At 39.7% G+C, this 20,137-nt stretch overlaps 1 pseudogene; it reads right to left on the bottom strand.

Annotated features, from left to right (window-relative positions):
- Positions 1-1,650: 1,650 nt before the first annotated feature.
- LOC110287357 (heterogeneous nuclear ribonucleoprotein A3 pseudogene) overlaps positions 1,651-20,137 on the bottom strand; it is a 37,552-nt pseudogene continuing 19,065 nt past the window's right edge.

Genomic DNA, 20,137 nt, shown 5'->3' with positions numbered 1-20,137 from the left:
TGGGCTAATATCCACTTATTAGTGAGTACATATCATTTGAGTTCTTTTGTGATTGTGTTACCTCACTCAGGATGATGCCCTCCAGGTCCAACCATTTGGCTAGGAATTTCATAAATTCATTCTTTGTAATAGCTGAGTAGTACTCCATTGTGTAAATGTAGCACATTTTTTGTATCCATTCCTCTGTTGAGGGTCATCTGGGTTCTTTCCAGCTTCTGGCTATTATAAATAAGGCTGCTATGAACATAGTGGAGCATGTGTCCTTCTTACCAGTTGGAACATCATCCGGATCTATGCCTAGGAGAGGTTTTGCAGGATCCTCCGGTGTTACTATGTCCAATTTTCTGAGGAACCGCCAGACTGATTTCCAGAGTGGTTGTACAAGCTTGCAATCCCACTAACAATGGAGGAGTGTTCCTCTTTCTCCACATCCTCGCCAGCATCTGCTGTCACCTGAATTTTTGATCTTAGCCATTCTGACTGGTGTGAGGTGGAATCTCAGAGTTGTTTTGATTTGCATTACCCTGATGATTAAGGATGCTGAACATTTTTTCATGTGCTTCTGATTTAGGATAGGTAAAGGTGTGTGGGACACTTAACCAAGGAAAATGACTAGACCAATGGTCCTTGAGACCTTTAAAAGGAAAAACAAACCAGTTTGCTCAGACCCAGCAGACTTGGTGGTTCTGTATGAAAAGTAAAGACTGTTAAACTGGGAAATGACATACATCTACCAGCCTTGGTAAGTAAAGAGCAGTATAAACTCTTTGTACCCCAAACTATTGGCAGCAATTTTAATGGGATCAAGGTAAATGTGGAATGGAGATGTTCTTAACATGGCTAGTACTCAATAAATCTAATACACTAAAATCATGATTACATTTTGAAAGAAAATGCACAAAAATCAAACAGCAACTTTTGAGATCTTTTTCATTTGAAGGTAATCTTAATGCTATTAAATTCACAAATATGCTATTTTTTATTTCCCAATTCTAATTATCTAAAACACACATTGCAAACATACAAATATCTATTCTCTCCACATGTCAGCGCCCATTCATCATTGTTTTGGAAATGGGGAGAATAGATTCCCCTTAAACTGCAAGTCAGTAGGTGTTTCTTTACAGTTAACTTTAGCAAAATTCATACAAAATAGTAATTAACAATGACCTTCTTTACATGTTAACTCACAAGGAAACACCTTTGAAACTGCATTTTGTTAAAAGTTTCTGTACTAAAATGTAGAAAAACTAAACTATACAAATATTGGAAAGTTAAAAATTCCTTAATTTTTTATTCCTGGTACTACTACCACAATTTACAGGGCAATATACCTGATGCAATGAAAAGAAAGAGAAAAAGACAAAGCTACAACAGATAAAAGACCTCAGGAATGTACATCTAATTGACACTACATTGCATTAATCACTTCACTTCTTGCAAACTGTGGCTATGACAGTCCTGAGCAAGATGGGTTTCCTGTTTAAGCTGCAGTAACTTTTCTGACTATGGATCATCATTCCTTTTGTGGCAGATTTTTACAGTTCCTCTAATGCATTTGGGATGACTGTCACAACGTAACCTGCAGCTTTCCTGACAACTCCTCACTCTCTCTCCTGCTAAGAACTGTAGCGGCTTCTGTTTTTTATTTTAAAACCGTCTGCTACCATATCCACCACTTCCACCTCCAGATCCATAGCCACCACCATAAGGACTGCTTGAGCTTTTTCCACCGAAGTTGGCCCCCTTCATGGGTCCATAATTTGATTGTTTCTGTCCACTATAATTTCCAAAGTCATTATAGTTTCCACCACCACCATAGTTATCTCCAACAAAATTTCCTCCTTCATTGTAACCATCATATCCTCCTCCTCCACCACCATATCCACCACCCTGGTTTCCATATCCTGGTCCACCACCTCCATAACCTCCTCTACTGCTGTAACCAGGACCACCACCATAGTTGCCACCATCACCTCCAAATCCATTATATCCACCATCGCCACCTCCATAACTACCTCTGCTGCCACCACCTCCACCACCATAGCCACCTCTTCCACCAAAGTTTCCTCCACGACCCATAAAATTGCCAGATCCACCTCCACGACCTCTCTGTGATCCAGCAGACTGCATCTCTTGTTTAGAAAGGGCCTTTTTCACTTCACAGTTATGCCCATTAATAGTGTGGTATTTCTGAACAACAATTTTATCAACTGTGCCATGATCATCAAAAGTTACAAAAGCAAATCCCCTGTTTTTCCCACTCTGCCTGTCTTCCATAACCTCTATGGTTTCAACCTTGTAATATTTTTCAAAGTAGTTTCTCAGGTTATATTCTTCTGTATCCTCTTTAATACCACCAACAAAAATTTTCTTTACCGTTAAAGGGGGACCAGGCTTTACAGAATCCTCTCCAGAAACAGCTCTCTTTGGTTCCACCACATGCCCATCAACCTTGTGTGGCCAAGTACACATTGCAGCATCTACCTCTTCAACACAAGAGTAGGTCACAAAACCAAAGCCTCTGGAATGTTTTGTTTGGGGATCTCTCATTACCACACAGTCCGTAAGTGTGCCCATTTCTCAAAATGTTCTCTTAAGCTATCATCTGTGGTTTCAAAGCTCAGACCACCAATAAACAGTTTCCTCAGCTACTCTGATTACTTTGGATCATGGCCCTCAATTTTGAGACCGGACTCACCTCTTCCAATATCAGATATTTTCTTTATATACATTTCAAGTGCTATCCCGAAAGTTCCCTATACCCTCCCTCCGCCCTGCTCCCCTACCCACACACACCTGTTTCTTGGCCTTGGCATTCCCCTGTACTGGGGCATATAAAGTTTGCAGATCCAAGGGGCCCCTCTTCCAAGTGATGGCCAGCTAGGCCATCTTCTGCTACATATACAGCTAGAGATATGAGCTCTGGGGGTACTGATTAGTTCATATTGTTGTTCCACCTATAGGGTTGCAGATACCTTCAGCACCTTGGGTGCTTTTTCTAGCTTCTCCAATGGGGGCCCTGTGTTCTATCTTAGAGATGACTGTGAGCATCCACTTCTGTGTTTGCCAGGAACTGGCATAGCCTCATATGAGCCAGCTATAACAGGGTCCCTTCAGCATAATTTTGCTGGCATATGCAATAGTGTCTGGGTTTGGTGCCTGATTATGGGATGGATCCCCGGGTGGAGTAGTCTCTGTATAGTCCATCATTTCGTCTTAGCTCCAAACATTATATCTGTAACTCCTTTCATGGGTATTTTGTTCCCTATTCTAAGGAGGAATGAAGTATCCACCCATTGGTCTTCCCCCTTCTTGATTTTCTTGTGTTTTGCAAATTGTATCTTGGGTGTTCTATGTTTTCTGGGCTAATATCCACTTATCAGTGAGTGCATATCTAATGACTTCTTTGTAATTGGGTTACCTCACTATAGATGATATCCTCCAGATACATCCATTTGTCCAAGAATTTCATAAATCCATTGTTTTTTAATAGCTGAGTAGTACTCCATTGTGTAAATATACCACATTTTCTGTATCCATTCTTCTGTTGAGGGATATCTGGGTTCTTTCCAGCTTCTGGAAAAAGTATTGCTGGATTTTCCGGTAGTATTATGTCCAATTTTCTGAGGAACCTCTAGACTGACATCCAGAGTGGTTGTACAAGCTTGCAATCCCACCAGCAGTGGAGGAGTGTTCCTCTTTCTCCACATCCTCGCCAGCATCTATCACATGAATTTTTGATCTTAGCCATTTTGACTGGTGTGAGGTAGAATCTCAAGTTTATTTGTTTTGCATTTCCCTAATGATTAAGGATGTTGAAATTTTTTTTCAGGTGCTTCTCAGCCATTCGGTATTCCACAGTTGAGAATTCTTTGTTTAGCTCTGAACCCCATTTTTAATGGGGTTATTTGAATTTCTGGAGTCCAGCTTCTTGAGCTCTTTTTATATATTGGATATTAGTCCCCTATCAGATATAGTATTAGTAAAAATACTCTCACAATCTGTTGGTGGCCTTTTTGTCTTATTGACGGTGTCTTTTGCCTTACAGAAGCTTTGCAATCTTATGAGGTCCTATTCGTCAATTCTTGATCATACAGCACAAGCCATTGATGTTCTGTTTAGGAATTTTTCCCCTGTGCTCATATCTTCGAGGCTTTTCCATACTTTCTCTTTTATTAATTTCAGTGTCTTTGGTCTTATGTGGAGGTCTTTGATCCACTTAGACTGGAGCTTTGTACAAGGAGATAGAATGGACAATTCACATTCTTCTACATGATAACCTCCAGTTGTGCCAGCACCATTTGTTGAAAATAACGTCTTTTTTTTTCACTGACATTTTTAGCTCCCTTGTCAAAGATCAAGTGACCATAGGTGTGTGGGTTCATTTCTGGGTCTTCAATTCTATTCCATTGATCTACTTGTCTGTCACTGAACCAGTACCATGCAGTTTTTATCACAATTGCTCTGTAGTACAGCTTAATGTCAGACATGATGATTCCACCAGAGGTTCTTTTATTGTTGAGAATAGTTTTTGCTATCCTAGGTTTTTTTTTTTTCCAGATGAATTTGCAAATTGTCCTGTCTATCTCAGTGAAGAATTGAGTTGGAATTTGATGGGGATTGCATTGAATCTGTAGATTGCTTTTGGCAAGATAGCCATTTTTACTATATTTATCCTGCCAATACATGAGCATATGAGATCTTTCCATCTTCTGAGATCTTCTTTAATTTCTTTCTTCAGAGACTTGAAGTTCTTATCAAACAGATCTTTCACTTCCTTAGTTAGAGTCACACCAAGGTATTATATATTATTTGTGACTATTGTTAGAAGGGTGTTGTTTTCCTAATTTCTTTCTCAGTCCATATATCCTTTGTGTAGAGAAAGGCCATTAATTTATTTGAGTTGGTTTTATATCCAGCTACTTCACTGAAGCTGTTTATCAGGTTTAGGAGTTCTCTGGTGGAATTTTTGGGGTCACATATATATACTATCATATCATCTGCAAATGGTGATATTTTGACTTCTTCCTTTCCAATTTGTATCCACTTTATGTCCCGGTGTTGTCAAATTGATCTCGCTAAAATTTCAAGTACCGTATTAAATAGGTAGGGAGAAAGTGGGCAGCCTGTCTAGTCCCTAATTTTAGTGGGATTGTTTCGAGTTTCTCTCCATTTAGTTTGATGTTGGCTACTGGTTTGCTGTAGATTGCTCTTATTATGTTTATGTATGGGCCTTGAATACCTGATCTTTCCAAGACTTTTATCATTAAGGGGTGTTGGATTTTGTCAAATGCTTTCTCAACATCTAATGAGATGATCATGTGGATTGTGTCTTTGAGTCTGTTTATATAGTGGATTACATTGATGGATTTTCATATATTAAACCATCTCTCCATCCCTGGGATGAAGCCTACTTGGTCAGGATGGATGATACTTTTGATGTGTTTTCAATTTTCAAGATTTTATTGAGTATTTTTGGACCAATATTCATAAAGGAAATTGGTCTGAAGTTCTCTTTCTTTGTTGGATCTTTGTGTGGTTTAGTTATCAGAGTAATTGTGGCTTCATAGAATGAATGCATTTGGTAGATAGAGTATCTTCTGCTTCTATTTTGTGGAATAGTTTGAGAAGTGTTGGAATTAGGTCTTTGAAGGTCTGATAGAACTCTGCACTAAACACATCTGTTCCTGGGCATTTTTTGGATGGGAGACTATTAATGACAGCTTCTATTTCTTTAGGGGAAATGGTACTTTTAAAATCCTCAATCTGATCCTGATTTAACTTTGGTACCTGGTATCTGTCTAGGAAGTTGTCCATTTCATCCAGGTTTTCTAGTTTTGTTCAGTAGAGCCTTTTGTAGTAGGATCTGATGATGTTTTGGATTTCCTCAGGTTCTGTTGACATGTTTCCTTTTTCATTTTTGATTTTGTTAATTACGATACTGACCCTGTGCCCTCTAGTTAGTCTGGCTAAGGGTTTATCTATCTTTTTGATTTTCTCAAAGAACCAGCTCCTGGTTTGGTTGATTCTTTGAATAATTCTTTTTGTTTCCACTTGGTTGATTTTAGCCCCGAGTTTGATTATTTCCTGCTGTCTACTCCTCTTGGGTGAATTTGCTTCCTTTACTTCTAGAGCTTCTAGGTGTGCTGTCAGGCTGCTAGTGTATGCTCTCTCTAGTTTGTTTTTGGAGGCAGTTAGGGCTCTGAGTTTTCCTCTTAGGACTGCCTTCATTTAGGGGTAAGCATTGTCATCCCAAGTTGTGTAACTTCATATATATGTGTGTGTGTGTGTATATATATATATATATATATATGATGTGATTTTAGATGAATGTAAAATATTATGTCTGATTTAAGCATCCATAGTCTTATTTATCTGTCCTTCTTTATATATTCAGTTCTTATATTGCTTGAATTTGGCTTGCATAAAGCTATTATTTTCTTTCTTCAAGTCATATTTAGTCTGATATTTAGTGTTTTTATCACTATCATTATTATTTTTAATTATTAATTATTATTATTAATTTACTTAACATCTGGCTTGCTGCCCTTTTCCAGCCCTCCCATAATCCTTCTCCCATGCCCCTTTCCCTTTCTCCTCTGAGCAGGTGGGGCTCCCTGGTACCCTCCCCTCTGGCGGATCAAGTATCTTCAGGGCTATGTGCATCCTCTCCCACTGAGGCCAGACAAGGCAGCCCAGCTAGAAAAACATTTCCCATGGACAGGCAACAGCTTTTGGGATAGTCTCCATTCCCATTTTTCAAGGTGCCCCCCCCCAACCTGGGACTAACACAGCCTGGCACTGCAGGACTAGGCTCATCCTCTCCCACTGAAGCCAGACAAGGAAGCTTAGTTAGGATAACATGATACACCGGCTAGCAACAGAGTCTGGGTAAGCCCCAACTCCACTTGTTGGAGGACCCACATGAGGACAAAGTTGCACATGTGAAAAAGTTGAACATCACACAATTTCATGTTTGGGGAGACCTAGGTTAAGCCTATGTATGCTATTTGGTTGGTGGTTCAGTCTCTGAAAGCCTCAAAGGTCCAGGTTAGTTGAATCTGTTAGTGGTCCTGTGGAGTTACTATCCTATTTGGGGCTCACAATCCTCCCTGTTCTTTCATATGAGTACCGAAGTTCCATCCACTATTTGGCAGTGCGAAGTCTGTGTTGGTCTATGTCAGCTGCTGGGTAGAGTCTGAAACTGGAAACATCTAGATATCCCTCAACTGAAGAATGGGTAAAGAAAATGAGGTACATCTACACAATGGAATACTATTCAGCTATTCAAAACCAAAGACATCATAAATTTTGCATACAAATGGATGGATCTTGAGAATATCACCCTAAATGAGTTTACCCAGTGTTGAGTCTGATCAGCTGCTCACATGTCTGGGTTCTAGCATGGGAGGTATCTTGGAATCTGGAAGAAAAGAGGGAACCTAGTTGGGCACAAGAAAGGATGGAACCAAGACATTAGTCTGATCAAGGTTCAAATGTACTATTCTGAGACAGGGGGTTATGAAGAAGGGGGAGGGGCCCATTCCCACCAAATCGTCCTTGGAGTCCAGTTTCAGGTGGCCACGTGTTGGCTCCAGAACAGCTAGGTGGCAGGTAGTAGCAGTGGGAGTGGCAGGACGATAGGGTGGCAGGCTCCACCCCAGATGTTCTCTTAGTGCTAACAGTCAAACCTGATCAGCCAGATTTCAGATTGAGGGGTGGAGGGAGGTTACATCTCCTCCCTGTTGTTAATATAAAAAAGTAAGGCTGGGCTGAGGCATAACATTTATTTATGCTCTATAGTTCTGCCTGAATTCTTAGGGCCTAATGAAGAAACCTGTCTCAGTGGGATTTCCTAACTTTTCTCATGGTAAACTCTTATTTGGTTAAGACTGTCCTTTCTGTCCTAGTAAACATTTTGCAGAGTAGCCCTGAGCTGTCGGCTTTTTAACAGCCTTGGGTGACAGGCAGGGAACAGAGAGGAGTGGGTGACAACAGGCTCCTTAGCACAAGGCCATTTGGCTTGTTAGGGTGGGAGGTTGTGAAGGGCTTGCCCTTTACATGGTATGGTCTCTAACCCCCCCCCCCTGGATTAAACTAAATAAGGCCACACTTAACTAAGGTGATCAAATGATCTTCTCATCCTTGGATTAGTGGCTGGGGGAGAATTGATCCGATTCCTCCCGTGGGTGCTGTCATGACCGATAATCATGGCTCTTGGTATCTTTTGGGGAGGGGAGGCAGAGCCTTAGAAAGATACTTTTGGTTGTAACTGGAACTAGATACCAACCTCCATCCAAACCGGGTGTGTCTCTCAGGGAACTCAGAAATGGTCAAGTTGGACCTTCCCCTGCAGTGCTTAGCCTCCTAGTCACGCTGATGCCCATACTGTATTCCATTATCATGAACTAGCATGCATAGTTCTGAGTCCTGTGCAGCTACCAAGTGAGAACTGTCAACCTCAGATTCAGCAAGGCTTCTATAAGAATTATGGCACTTGTAACACCACAATTTGTGGCTCTTAGGCTATATTGGAAGCTGGAGGTCACCATCCTCATCCATAATATTTCGAAAGCCTGAGGAACCAAGGGGACCTTGCAATAGCAACAGGGGTGGAAAACTGGAGACCAGCTAAGAGACTAAGCCAGTCTTTTTTTTTTAATTAGGTATTTTCCTCATTTACATTTCCAATGCAATCCCAAAAGTCCCCCATACCCACCCCCCCCACTCTCCTACCCACCCACTCCCCCTTTTTGTCCCTGGCATTCCCCTGTACTGGGGCATATAAAGTTTGCATGTCCAATGGGCCTCTCTTTCCAGTGATGAACAACTAGGCCATATTTTGATACATATGCAGCTAGAGACAAGAGCTCTGGGGTACTGGTTATTTCATATTGTTGTTCCACCTATAGGGTTGCAGTTACCTTTAGTTCCTTGGGTACTTTCTCTAGCTCCTCCATTGGGGGCCCTGTGATCTATCCAATGCTGACTGTGAGCATCCACTTCTGTGTTTGCTAGGCCCCGGCATAGTCGCACAAGAGACAGCTATATCTGGGTCCTTTCAGCAAAATCTTGCTAGTGTATGCAATGGTGTCAGCGTTTGGAAGCTGATTATGGGATGGATCCCTGGATATGGCAATCACTAGATGGTCCATCATTTCGTTACAGCTCCAAATTTTGTCTCTGTAACTCCTTCCGTGGGTGTTTGTTCCCAATTCTAAGAAGGGGCAAAGCGTCCACACTTTGGTCTTCATTCTTCTTGAGTTTCATGCATTTAGCAAATTATATCTTACATCTTGGGTATCCTAAGTTTCTGGGCTAATATCCACTTATCAGGGAGTACATACTGTGTGAGGTCCTTTGTGATTGGGTTACCTCACTCAGGATGATACTCTCCAGGTCCATCCATTTGCCTAGGAATTTCATAAAATCATTCTTTTTAATAGCTGAGTAGTATTCCATTTGTGTAAATGTACCAAGTTTTCTGTATCCATTCCTCTGTTGAGGGGCATCTGGGTCCTTTTCAGCTTCTGGCTATTATAAATAAGGCTGCTATGAACATAGTGGAGCATGTATCCTTCTTACCGGTTGGGACATCTTCTAGATATATTCCCAGGAGAGGTATTGCGGGATCCTCCAGTAGTACTCTGTCCAATTTTCTGAGGAACTGCCAGACTGATTTCCAGAGTGGTTGTACAATCTTGCAATCTCACCAACAATGGAGGAGTGTTCCTCTTTCTCCACATACTTGCCAGCATCTGCTGTCACCTGAATTTTTGATCTTAGCCATTCTGACTGGTGTGAGGTGGAATCTCAGGGTTGTTTTGATTTGCATTTCCCTGATGATTAAGGGTGTTGAACATTTTTTCAGGTGCTTCTCTGCCATTCAGTATTCCTCAGGTGAGAATTCTTTGTTCAGCTCTGAGCGCCATTTTTTAATGGGGTTATTTGATTTTCTGGAGTCCACCTTCGTGAGTTCTTTATATATATTGGATATTAATCCCCTATCTGATTTGGGATAGTAAAAGATCCTTTACCAATCTGTTGGTGGTCTTTTTGTCTTATTGATGGTGTTTTTTGCCTTGCAGAAGCTTTGCAATTTTATGAGGTCCCATTTGTTGATTCTCAATCTTACAGCACAAGCCATTGCTGTTCTACTGAGGAATTTTTCCCCTGTAGCCATATCTTCTAGGTTTTCCCTACTTTCTCCTCCATAAGTTTCAGTGTCTCTGGTTTTATGTGGAGTTCGTTAATCCACTTAGATTTGACCTTAGTACAAGGAGATAGGAATGGATTAATTTGCAGTCTTCTACATGATAACATCCAGTTGTGGCAGCACCATTTGTTGAAAATACTGTCTTTTTTCCACTGGATGGTTTTAGCTCCCTTGTCAAAGATCAAGTGACCATAGGTGTGTGGGTTCATCTCTGGGTCTTCAATTCTATTCCATTGGTCTGCTTGTCTGTCACTATACCAGTACCATGCAGATTTTATCACAGTTACTCTGTAGTACAGCTTTAGGTCAGGCATGGTGATTCCACCAGAGTTTCTTTTATCCTTGAGAAGAGTTTTTGCTATCCTAGGTTTTTTGTTATTCCAGATGAATCTGCCGATAGCCCTTTCTAATTCGTTCAAGAATTGAGTTGGAATTTTGATGGGGATTGCATTGAATCTGTAGATTGCTTTTGGCAAGATAGCCATTTTTACAATGTTGACCTTGCCAATCCATGAGCATCGGAGATCTTTCCATCTTCTGAGATCTTCTTTAATTTCTTTCTTCAGAGACTTGAAGTTCTTATCATACAGATCTTTCACTTCCTTAGTTAGAGTCACACCAATGCATTTCATATAATTTGTGACTATAGAGAAGGGTGTTGTTTCCATAATTTCTTTCTCAGCCTGTTTATCCTTTGTGTACAGAAAGGCCATTGACTTCTTTGAGTTAATTTTATATCCAGCTACTTCATTGAAGCTGTTTATCAGGCTTAGGAGTTCTTTGGTGGAATTTTTAGGGTCACTTATATATACTATCATATCATCTGCAAAAAGTGATATTTTGATTTCTTCCTTTTCAATTTGTATCCCCTTGATCTCCTTTTGTTCTCTAATTGCTCTGACTAGGACTTCAAGTACAATGTTAAGTAGGTAGGGAGAGAGTGGGTAGCCTTGTCTAGTCCCTGATTTTAGTGGGATTGCTTCCAGCTTCTCACCATTTACTTTGATGTTGGCTACTGGTTTGCTGTAGATTGCTTTTATCATGTTTAGGTATGGGCCTTGAATTCCTGATCTTTCCAAGACTTTTATCATGAATGGGTGTTGGATTTTGTCACAGGCTTTCTCAGCATCTAACAAGATGATCATGTGGTTTTTGTCTTTGAGTTTGTTTATATAACGGGTTATGTTGATGGATTTCTGTATATTGAACCATCCATGCATCCCTGGGATGAAACCCACTTGGTCAGGATGGATGATTATTTTGATGTGTTCTTGGATTCAGTTAGCGAGAACTTTATTGAGTATTTTTGCATCGATATTCATAATTAAAATTGGTCTGAAATTCTCTATCTTTGTTGGGTCTTTTTGTGGTGTAGGTATCAGAATATTTGTGGCTTCATACAATGAGTTGGGTAGAGTACCTTCTGTTTCTATTTTGTGGAATAGTTTGTGAAGAACTGGTATTAGATCTTCTTTGAAGGTCTGATAGAACTCTGCAATAAACCCATCTGATCCTGGGCTTTTTTTGATTGGGAGACTATTAATGATTGCTTCTATTACTTTAGGGGATATAGGACTGTTTAGATCATTAACCTGATCTTGATTTAAGTTTGGTACCTGGTATCTATATAGCAACTTGTCCATTTCATCCAGTTTCTCCAGTTTTCTTTAGTATAGTCTTTTGTAGAAAAATCTGATGGTGTTTTGGAATTCTTCAGGATTTGTTGTTATGTCTCTCTTTTCATTTCTGATTTTGTTAATTAGGATGCTTCCCCTGTGCCCTCTAGTGAGTTTGGGTAAGGGTTTATCTATCTTGTTGATTTTCTCAAAGAACCAGCTCCTTGATTGGTTGATTCTTTGAATAGTTCTTCTTTTTTCCACTTCGTTGATTTCACCACTGAGTTTGATTATTTCCTGCCATCTACTTCTCTTGGGTGAATTTACTTCCTTTTGTTCTAGAGCTTTAAGTGTGTGGTCTTGCTGCTCATGTGTGCTCTCTCTAGTTTCTTTTTGAAGGAACTCAGAGCTATGAGTTTTCCTCTTAGACATGCTTTCATTGTGTCCCATAGGTTTCGGTGTGTTGTGGCTTCATTTTCATTAAACACCAAAAAGTCCTTAATTTCTTTCTTTATTCCTTCCTTGACGATGGTATCATTGAAAAGAGTGTTGTTCAGTTTCCACGTGAATGTTGGCTTTCTATTATTTATTTTGTCATTGAAGATCAGTCTTAGTCCATGGTGATCTGACAGGATGCATGGGACAATTTCAATATTTTTGTATCTGTTGAGGGTTGTTTTGTGACCAATTATGTGGTCAATTTTGGAGAAGGCACCATGAGGTGCTGAGAAGAAGGTATATCCTTTTGGTTTAGGATAAAATGTTCTGTAGATATCTGTCAGATCCATTTGTTTCATAACTTCTGTTAGTTTCACTCTGTCCCTGGTTAATTTCTGTTTCCATGATCTGTCCATTTGTGAAAGTGATGTGTTGAAGTCTCCCACTATTATTGTGTGAGGTGCAATGTGTGCTTTGAGCTTTACTAAAGTTTGTTTAATGAATGTGGCTGCCCTTGTATTTGGAGCATAGATATTCAGAATTGATAGTTTCTCTTGGAGGATTTTACCTTTGATGAGTATGAAGTGCCCCTCCTTGTCTTTTTTGATGACTTTGGGTCGGAAGTCAATCTTATCAGATATTAAAATGGCTACTCCAGCTTGTTTCTTCCTACCATTTGCTTGGAAAATTGTTTTCCAGCCTTTCATTCTGAAGTAGTGTCTGTCTTTTTCTCTGAGATGTGTTTCCTGTAAGCAGCAAAATGTTGGGTCTTGTTTGTGTATCCAGTTTGTTATTCTATGTCTTTTTATTGGGGAGTTGAGTCCATTGATATTAAGAGATATTAAGGAAAAGTAATTGTTGCTTCCTGTTATTTTTGTTGTTATAGTTGGTATTCTGTTCTTTTGGCTGTCTTCTTTTAGGTTTTATTGAGGGATTACCTTCTTTCTTTTTCTAGGTCATGGTTTCTGTCCTTGTATTTTTTTCTTTTATTAGTTTTTGAAGGGCTGGATTCCTAGAAAGATAATGTGTGAATTTGGTTTTGTTGTGGAATACTTTGGTTTCTGCATCTATGGTAATTGAGAGTTTGGCTGGGTATAGTAGCCTGGGCTGGTTTTTGTGTTCTCTTAGTGTCTGTGTACCATCTGTCGAGGCCCTTCTGGCTTTCATAGTCTCTGGTGAAAAATCTGGTGTAATTCTGATAGGCTTGCCTGTATATGTTACTTGACCCTTTTCCCTTAGTGCTTTTAGTATTCTGTCTTTATTTAGTGCATTTTTTGTTCTGATTATTATGTGTCGGGAGGAATTTCTTTTCTGGTCCAGTCTATTTGGAGTTCTGTAGGCTTCTTGTATGTTCATGGTCATCTCTTTCTTTAGATTTGGGAAGTTTTCTTCTATAATTTTGTTGAAGATATTTGCCGGTCATTTGAGTTGAAAATGTTCATTCTCATCTACTCCTATTATCTGTAGGTTTGGTCTTCTCATTGTGTCCTGGATTTTCTGGATGTTTTGATTTAGGTTCTTTTTGCATTTTCCATTTTCTTTGATTGTTGTGCAGATGTTCTCTATGGAATATTCTTCACCTTAGATTCTCTCTTCCATCTCTTTATTGTGTCTACTTCCCTTTTTAGGTCTTAGATGGTTTTATTCAATTCCATCACCTGTTTGTTTGTGTTTTCCTGTAATTCTTTAAGGGATTTTTGTGCTTCCTCTTTAATGTCTTCTACCTGTTTAGCATTGTTCTCCTGTATTTCTTTAAGTGAATTACTAAAGTCCTTCTTGATGTCCTTTACCATCATCATGAGATATGCTTTTAAATCTGGGTCTAGCTTTTCGGGTGTGTTGGGGTGACCTGGACTTGGCGAAGTGGGAGTGCTGTGTTCTGATGATAGTGAGTGGTCTTGGTTTCTGTTAGTAAGATTCTTATGTTTACCTTTTGCCATCTGGTAATCTCTGGAGTTAGTTGTTATAGTTGTCTTTGTTTAGAGATTGTTCCTCTGGTGATTCTGTTAGCCTCTATCAGCAGACCTGGGGGAATAGCTCTCTCTTCTGAGTTTCAGTGGTCAGAGCAGTCTCTGCAGGCAAGCTCTCCTCTTACAGGGAAGGTGCACAGTTACCTGGCATTTGGACCTCCTCCTGGCCAAAGATGAAGGCCCAAAACAGGAACTTCCCCAGAACCTGTGTTGCTTTGACCTGTCACAGAAGCTGTTAACTTCAGTAGTCTACACTCTCACCTGTACAGACTACTTTCTGCGGAGTCCCTGAACCAAGATGGCTACCTCGGATCCTGAGGCAAAGGGCTCTCGGGCCAGGCGGACACCTGTCCTCTGTCCGGGAAGGTGGCCTGATGTCTGGAGCCGGAAAAGGGCGCTGCCTCAGACGCTCTGTGGCTCTAGTGTGTCCCAGAAGCTGTTAGGAGGCCCACTAGGAGGCTGGAGACTGAGCTTGAGCCTTGCTAATTTGCAACTGAATAAAGTACCTGAACTTCCTCAAAAGAAGCTTTGTAATGTTACTTTTCACTGTCTAAGATTTTAGTTTCACTGTCTAAGATTTTGTTTTTCAAGCAGGTCAATCAACACCCTTCTCATCTGTGCAGACAACACTCTCATCTGTGCAGACTACTTTCTGTGGAGTCCCGGAACCAAGGCGGCTCCCGTGGATCCTGAGGTAAAAGCCTGCCGGGCCAGGCGGATACCTGTCCTCTGGCAGGGAAGGTGGCTGGATGAGACTAAGCCAGTCTTATCAGAATAAAAACAACATTCTTCTAATATCTGAAATTTCCACCTTTCTAGCCCTAATAGCAAACCTTAATCCCAAATCAGACCAAAAAGCCACAATATGTGCTAGAGTGCCTTTAGAATGAAAATTAGTAGCTGCCATCTACACGATCTTGGGGGCAGGGATGCACAGCCACAGTCAGGCTGAAGGGTGTTGATTGACCTGCTTGAAAAACAAAATCTTAGACAGTGAAACTAAAATCTTAGACAGTGAAAAGTAACATTACAAAGCTTCTTTTGAGGAAGTTCAGGTACTTTATTCAGTTGCAAATTAGCAAGGCTCAAGCTCAGTCTGCAGCCTCCTAGTGGGCCATCATGCTTCATTTTCTTCTTTGTGAAAAAAACACAGACCGAACCCCTTCCCCAGATTAGAACCTGAACTGGACCCTTCCAATCATTAGTTAGTGGGTCCCTCCACTATACCATGGCATAAAAATTAGAAGTAACTGGATGCCAGTGGCGATCTGCTGCAGACTGACCTTTAAAATCAGTTTGCAAAAAATTTAGAACAAATAAAGCAAAGGCAAGATGTGCCTTTGGTGACTTTGGGGGATATAACTGCCCCTGTTTTTAAAAGGCCAGAGGCTCTCTGGAAGTGGAGGCTGTGCTCTAAATTAACTTTGCTAGGTAATTAAGAATTTTAGCTATCTACAATAGGAATCTCTAATATTGGACTAAATATTAGACCAGTCCAAGATTGAGTTAGAATAACTGGTCACATTGAAGAAAAGAGAAAAATCATTATGACTCTATTAAATGACTAATCTTATTAAGTCTTGAAGCAAGGCAGCTTCACTAGTCCAAACTGGAAAAATGGCAAGCAAGGATAGGTTGAAAACATGTACCCAAATTAGCTTCCTTGTCACTTCAGTCAGGGCACTGAGTCAACTCACCTGCCAGCTCGTCACAGGAATTAACCATCATGCTTCTGCCATGGTCTGTGGAGAGAACCTATGTTCTTCCCTTCCCTAATAAGGTAGCTGTTTAGAATCAAATCATAAGCCAATAAGTAGATCCTTTTAAGATACTATAAAGCATTTATTAAATTCTTTGACATCCAAATTTCAAAATTCTAAAATGAAAGTATGATTTAAATAGTGTGCACGAGAATGCACTAAATAATGTGCACAGGGATATAATTTCACCCTTCTTTGTCTTTTAAGAAGTTAAAGCTTTAAAGTTTTACAATATCTTGTCCTTAGAATTAACAACTTGTTGACAAACTTTTCAAATACTTTACTGTATTCATGTACTAAGGGCAGTGACTAATTGCACTTTCAATTGTTTCTCTTAAGGAGCAGTTGTAACTAGAAAGCTTGAAAAGTTATTAATAGTCACATGTGCATTCTTTATTTATTAACTAGCAATAAGACTATTTATTTGCAGCAATTTATTAAGTAAAAGTCCTCAAGAATTAACACTATTATGTGGAAACAAGTATTAACTGAATACACTAAGAGGAAAGAATTATACATGCACAATTTTTAAGAATACTAAAATATTATCTTAAACCATAACTGATTTGAATATACAAAGAACGAGGTTATATATCCAATATATCTTATATGTACGACCTATAGACTGCCTGAGATATAAATCTAGCATGGCATTGTTTTAAGATGTCCAGGCAATCCAGAACAATTTATTAAATGTCTAAAAACCGTCTTCATAAAAGGACAACATTTTTTCTATGAGTTGTATATGCATAAACAATTGCAAACTTGAGTATTAATAGCATTTGAGGGATGAACAATCTTAAGCAATTGTGAGCTGTGAGATATAACATTGACTATTAATATACAAATTAAGGTTTGATTGTTCAGCATTTTAAAACACCATCTACAGCACACAACTAGATTATCTGTGCTGAAACAGGGGGAAACTCAAAAGAATAATCATGTGATCTAATTCACATGTACTTACTTCCCATAGAAGGGTTGTTTTCAAACACAATAATTGGGATGTATGCATTCATAAATTTATAGAAGATACAAAAGCATACATAAAAAAATTAACTTATCTTTGGGATATTGATTGTCAATCTATTTAAAATGATGGTATGTAATAGATCAATTATTAATATTCTGTAATAGCCAAATTAAATCCTGTTTTGAACACGGAACAGACATTTAATCAGGTTTTTAAGACATAGTTTTTGTTATAGGTTTTCTAAAAATACACAAATATACTTTACAATTCTTTATTAGTACCACAGTGGTTCTAATAGGATGTTGAAACTGTGTTTTGAGGTGAAAACCACCTCCGCCTAGCCCACCCTCAGCCTTGTTGTGGCTCTGAGGTCTTGGGACTGTCACCCACAGGGTACTTCGGAGGGGCCCATATGTCTTAAGTCCTCCTCGGCCCTGGCCGCCTGTCACCCTGGCATGCGGAGTCACTCTGAAAAGGACTCTGGATTTTAACCTGCTGCTGAACCCCGCGGTCCTGTGTGCCCCAAAGCCCTGTCCCCACAGCAGCCAGCAGCTACCTGGGTCTACATGGGCCAATGATCGGCTGGGAGGATGAGAAAAATGACTTTACAATAATATTTTCTCTTGCCAGAGAATTGTTGTGGGCACATTTAATAACCAATAACTAAAATAGGCAGCTAAGATTTAATTACCATTGATTATAATTGATAACAATTATAAAAGCATTCTTTAATTTCTGCAAGTTAATTTGTGTTCTTTGCCAATTAATTTGTGTCCCACTTAAAAGCACCTGACAAAGGCTTAAGTTTTCTTGTGGTGAGTTTAAGGTGAGGTCTTAGCCAATTGACATCTCCTGGAAGCTTTTGAAAATAAAATTTTGAAGCAAATCAGTTTTTCCTTCTTAGATTTTCTGGACCATGATTTTCTAGTATAACTAAAAACCTAAGTCTTAAAAGATATTGCCTCTGAACTAAAAGCTCCTTGTGTGAGAGCAAGAATTTTAAGTAAACTTCCCTTGAGAGGCATTAGTTAATAAAATATTTCTACTTAGAAAACACTATACACTGGAAGATTCAAACTCTTGGCTTCTTGTATAGAAGCAGAAATGGTAAAAATTTCTCACGTAATGTCGATCAATATTTAGCCATACTAGAGGCAAAATATTCCAGTTATTACAAACTCACTAGAAGCAAAACATTTACAATCATTAAGATGCAAAGGAGAGAGAAAAAAAGAAACAAACTTTCAGATGTATAATAACTATATAAAAGGTAGGCAAGCCAGATTGTAATGCCTTGATAAATTTTACAGTCTGATTGACCCTTTATAAACTATGAATTTGAACTTTATTAAAACAGCATCTGGCTAGATCTGTAAAGGTGCTCTTTTAGCTAAAAGAAATATCTCCTGGAGGCAAATCTCCAGAGCTTTTCTAGGCACTGTTTGTAAGACAAAGGAAAGTCACACAAACCAAGCAGAAGCTGCACTGAGCTTAGTTCCTCTTGCCATGAGGACAGATATTAGAATTACTAAGTTTCTTTTGCAACATTAACTTTGGGAAAGTAAAACCCAATTTCAAAACAATTTATCACTTTAGGGATCAACATTAAAACTTCACTACTACATTGCGAAATTTGGCCTGCTATGCCACGTGCTTGAAAAGACTCCTGAGTTGCCAATTTTAAGGCTAACTCTCTTACCAATGTAACAATTATTTAATCTTAACCAATAACTTATGAGCTGATTGTGAAAACACACAGAGCACATTACCAATAAAAAACCAAATGAAGCAGTTACACTTAAGCCAATCAGAGAATATTAATTTTTCTAGCTATAATTATAAAACAAAAAGCACTTTATCATTAGCTAAACACAATAATCACGATTGCAGAGAACACTCCAGGAAAAAATATTTATCAGCTTTTTTATCCCAAAACTAAGAGGCTGCAGACTCTCCTTTTTCCTATAAAGAACAGTTTCTCCAGCAGGGGCCCTCCTGCTGTGTGCCTGTTTCCTGGTTAAAGCGTGTGGCCACTCTTGGCTTTGATGAACCACCAGATAAAGTTTTAGCCATCTTTATTTTCAAACATGAAACATAGAACATTCATTCATTCAGACTGGACATGAACATACATGAATTGAACACATGAACAGATTGGTGCACCAGACATTAAACAAAAACACAAAGAGGGCAGAGAACTTCTGCTGTAAGGCCCAGAGAGAACAAAGCAGGGCACCCCTAAAATTTCTCTCTGCTTCTGGGACATTTTCTTCCCGCCTGATGCAGTTTCTGACTGCGGCCATCTGCCTGATTATTAAAATCCCTTTTATTAAACCTTTTATTTTCTCACGCCTAAAAAAGCAGCTTCTGGAAGCTGTGGCTAACTGCCTGTTATGTTCCTAGATCCTGAGAATTTCACTGCTGAACCTAAGTGAATCTAGCGTACCAACCTTCTCCGGAACGAATTTTCCTTAATTATTTTCTTCTTCCATGGAGCTCCAAACCAGCAGTGCTTCTTCCAAATGTCCTCTGCTATTTCCCAGTCCCGCGTTGGTTCACCAAGCTGTTGAGTCCAACCAGCGGCTCACATGTCTGGGTTCTAGCATGGGAGGCATCTTGGAATCTGGAAGAAAAGAGGGAACTTGGGGTGGGGGTCACAAGAAAGGATGGAACCAGGACATTAGTCTGATCAAGGTTCAAATATACTATTCCGAGACACGGGGTTATGAAGAAGGGGGAGGGGCCCATTCCCGCCAAATCATCCTTGGAGTCCAGTTTCAGGTGGCCACGTGTTGGTTCCAGAACAGCTAGGTGGCAGGTAGTAGCAGTGGGAGTGGCAGAACGATAGGGTGGCAGGCTCCACCCCCGATGTTCTCTTAGTGATAACAGTCAAACCTGATCAGCCAGATTTCAGGCTGAGGGGGGGAGGTTACAACCCAGTCCCAAAAGGACACTCATGGCATATAATCACTTATATTTTATTAGCCATAAAATACAGGGTACACATGCTACACACCACAGATACAATGAAGGTAAACAAGAAAGAAGGCACAAGTGAGGATGCTTGAATCTCAAAAGGGGAAATAAAATAGTTATAAGAGGCAGATTGAAGTGGGAGGGAGAGGGGCTGGGGCGAGGGATGAGGGATTTAGAATCATATG

This window comes from Mus caroli, unplaced genomic scaffold (genome assembly GCF_978045245.1).
Source record: "Mus caroli unplaced genomic scaffold, Mus_caroli_1 scaffold_5, whole genome shotgun sequence".
NCBI lineage: Eukaryota > Metazoa > Chordata > Mammalia > Rodentia > Muridae > Mus > Mus caroli.
The sequence above is the reverse complement of the archived record's forward strand: the minus strand, read 5'-3'. Positions and strand labels throughout refer to the sequence as shown.